This window comes from Myxocyprinus asiaticus, chromosome 20, assembly GCF_019703515.2.
Source record: "Myxocyprinus asiaticus isolate MX2 ecotype Aquarium Trade chromosome 20, UBuf_Myxa_2, whole genome shotgun sequence".
NCBI classification, from domain to species: domain Eukaryota; kingdom Metazoa; phylum Chordata; class Actinopteri; order Cypriniformes; family Catostomidae; genus Myxocyprinus; species Myxocyprinus asiaticus.
The window spans coordinates 2,648,308-2,652,682 of NC_059363.1; positions in this window are offsets into that span (position 1 = coordinate 2,648,308).

Here is a 4,375-nt window from a genome sequence, read left to right on the forward strand (position 1 = left end):
GATTTAATTGTAGACTGGTTGGCCTAAGACCAGATAGTCAGACCATACGACAGATGTGAGAATATCATTGAGTTTAGAAACAACAAGGCGCATTCAAATGTCAGGCAATTTCTTATCATCTAAAATGGACCCAGAATAGTTCCTTGGGGGATTCCCATTTCAATTTTGTGGGGAACTGACTTAATGTTATTAATCACAACACACTGTTCACAATTCTTTAAATATGAGTCAAACCATGATAGTGACTGCTTTGACAAATTGAACATTGAGAGTTTTGAAATTAAGATGTTGTGATTTACGGTATCAAACGCCTTTTTTAAATTCAGGAACACTGTGCCTACTACATGTCCTTTATCAAGTGACTGTTTAATGTTCTCTAATAGTAAACAAGTAGCTAATTCTGTAGAATGGTTATGTCTGAAACTGAACTATAGAAGGGGCAAATAATGGTTTGTCTCCAAATAATGTAGCAGTTGTTCTGAGACAACATTCTCCAGCACTTTAGACAGGACTGGAAGAAGACTAATCAGTCTATAGTTGTTAATCTCTTCTACATTCCTGGATTTTAAAATAGGCCTTAACAAGGCACTTTTCCATCCATCTGGGAATTGCCCAGTTTTGATGGAAACACTGAACCAAGGGGTAAGGGGCTGAACCAGAATGCTACCAATTTTTTAAGCAATGCAGAATCTAGATTATATATACAGTATATACAGTACTGTGCAAAAGTTTTAGGCGCTTAAGATGCTTCACAAAAACATTTGTCTTAAAATGGTTATTTATATTTCCAGCTTTAGTGTGTAAATAGGAAATATACATTTTAGACTCCCAAACATTACTTATGCAAATAGAATAGAATAGAATAGAAGAACAGGGTGCTCTGCAAGAGATGGCATTGCCCCCACAGAGCCTCCCACTGAACATCGTGTCAGTCTGAGATTACATAAAGAGACAGAAGCAATTGAGACAGCCGAAATAGATAGAAGAACTGTGGAGAATTCTCCAAGAAGCTTTAAACATCCTATCTGCCAACAACCAAGAAAAACTGTGTCCAGGTGTATCTAGGAGAATTGGGGCTGTTTTAAAGGCAAAGGTGGTCACACCGAATATTGATTTAGCTTTTTTATGTTTACTGGACTTTGTATGACATTAAGTGATAAATGAAAACTATTTATGTCATTATTTTTGAAGACATCCTCACTATGCAACATTTTTCACAAGTGCCTCAAACTTTTGCACAGTACTGTATATATATATATATATATATATATATATATATATATATATATATATATATATATATATATATCCTTAGAGAAAGTGATATTTAAATCATTCATAGCTTTTGACACAACTGATTGGTCAGCTTCCCTGATCTCAAATTAGTTGACACTATCTTCATCAGAGGCTTTAGCATTCTTGTTAGTATTAATTTGGGAAAAGTTTGAGGCAAGATTTGTACCAGAATAAATGAAGAAATCGTTAAATTTGTTAGCAACGTTTACAGGGTCAGAGATAGTGTCATCCCCAACTTTAAGTTCATATTTATTAATGACATTAACTTTCGGCTTTATTAGGCTATTTAGTTGTTTCCAGATTATATGTCCACTTCCTTTAGCCTCAGATAAAACCTACACACTCTTACGGCGAAATCGTCAAGATACATATGACTTTTCTAAATTGGGCAACTTCGTATGATATCGTGCATGAAAATCACGCTTACTTCTTCATCAGACATCCGGGCATTTGCACGTGATGAAATCATATAAATTCATAGAAACAAACTTGTACGAAATCATACGAAATAGCCAACTCGTAAAATACTGTATGTATGAAATTTCATGAGACTGGGTTTGATAAAACTTGAATGTAATAGCTTGCTTTTGAGATGCGCAGTTCCTTAACTACCTGATTCCTCAGCCCTTTGAATGATTGCAAGTCTGTGTCATTTCGAGTTTTGAGGAAGGTCTTTAGGGCATAATCTCTTCGCTTCATTAACTGACGTACAGTATCACTTAGCCACGAGAGCTGCGTTTTTCTCTGTGACTTTATGTGTTGTTTGATAAACTTGTCAACAATACGACTAGATTTACTTGCTTGTTTTGATTATTGGGGGTTACCTCCCCCCATCCCCCCTGGAAACTCGCACCGCATGCTGGCATTCTTGATGTCGTTTCTGGCTGTTATGTACATACATTGTTCGCTTCTTGGCATATATAGGCCTTTGCTCATTTGTCGTTAAGAAGTTAACTAAGTGATTTTTGACAGAAAGTGGGAAATTAACTAACTTGATGAAAGACACTGCAAGCACGGAGCCCAACCAATCGTGCAATAATTTCCTATACACATGTGTGACAAGGAGGAGGGTGGGGCCGGGCAAAAGTGGCCTAATTTACCTGAATTCACTTGAGCTCATTAAAATCTGGGTGATGAAATTGAAAAACACACTTGTTCAAAAGTTTTATCACCCCATGACACAGTGGAATTCACCAATGTGGTTTTACTGTTTTTCAGTGTACATCATCAACAAACTGCAAAAGATTTCAACTAAGCAGTGAATTCTGAAAGGTTCTGCAAATGTACAGTTATACTGAAGAATGAGGTATGTGAATAGAAAGCCAGTAAATGTGTGAATGAATTTATATAAATTATTTTATACCACGGGTCTGCTGAATGCTTGATTCTGATTGGTTGACGGATGTTCTAAGGTGTGCAATTACTTTCTAGTAAACACACGGCTATGAAGTAGTTCCAGGTTTTGGCCACATAACGGTTCCATATCACTTTGCCAAATTATTTCAGTTATTTCAAAGAGCCGTACAGGCTACCAGAGGCACAAAAACCATATATGCAAGGTATGCAATGCATAGGGCACTATGTAAAGGGTGGCGCCAGCGGCTCACTAAAGGTGGCACAATCAGCCTCCTTGACCCCTCCCATACACATACGCACACAAATATGCAAACACTCACACACATCCACATCCACAACGCACACACACACACACACAGAGACTGGAGTCGTAACCAACAGACAAAGCCTTGATGTAAAATGCATCCCCGCAACTTGATCAATGCAAAATTTTCATATTTTCTGAAATTACTTTTAATATCTGTAAAAAGCAGACACACATGGACACACACACATACTGTATGCACACACATACTCACGAGCTAAGACACATCAAAGGACCTCTGCGACTTAATAAAACAGTTGTGTAGCAACGGGAAAGCTATATACAAGAATTTCTGCTGAGAAATATACTTAAACTTACATCTTGGCATTCTGAAGTGATGTAACTGCTGACGAGAGCCACAACAAACATTCATTCCAAACGCAATCTCTCTGTTGTTTTTTCTTTCTTTCTCTCTCGCACACACACACACACACACACACACATACACACACACACACACAGCAGTGCAAGCGCCTCCGTTGTTAGTTCAAAGTGACGTTTTCAAACTAGCAATGAAGGCTCGGGCTGTATCAGAGCAAGATGCTGAATCCATGGTGGAAGAAAGTAGTTCCACTCACAAGACTGTTTTAGGGACAGAAATCAGAAAATGTCTTGAGATAAAAATCTGAACTATATCTTAAGGTGTGGTAACCGTGGTATAAGCGAATAATTGACTCCGGCCCGTTGAATTATTGAAAATAATGCACACCCGAGGTGAACTCCGCTGCGCGTCGTGACCGCATTACCACCTCGGGGTGTGCATTATTTTTCAATAATTCAACGGTCCGTCGTTAATTATTACAACACAAAAGTGACAGCTGCAGAAATGATTTAAAACACACTAAAACAACACTGAGAGTGATGGCGGTCATGAAGACAGGAACTTTTCCAAATTTAGAGAGAAGGCAGATACAAATTTTAATTTTCATATCATGACTTGTAGACTTATAATGTCTCTCATCAATCATAAGGGAGGTCTCTATTTCTGTCTACAGTCAGACTACAATTTGACTAGAATTGAGTCAGATAGGCCAAAAAAAAAAAAAAAAATTAATTAAAAAAATAAGATTGTTCTTCTCCTGTGTGAACAAAGCCTGAGAGATGCCCTTCTCATTGCAGATTCATAGTACTCAAGTTGACTTTGATTTATTGGCTAGAGGGTACTGTTTGTTGAGGTTTTGTTTTCCATTTATGGTCATTAGTTCCTGTTCTGTTGTTTAATATGCTTTTATGTGTTGCAATGTGTAACTAAGCTCTATCTTTCTTGGGTGATTCATAAAACACTAAACATTGTTTTTACACTCCTCTCTGTATCTGCGGTTCACATGTGAATCAGACTGCTAGTAAACCAGTCCAACCAGTTTATGACAAAGTGAAAGTCATTCAGCATGCTCCATTTTGTGAAAGGAAGTACGGAAA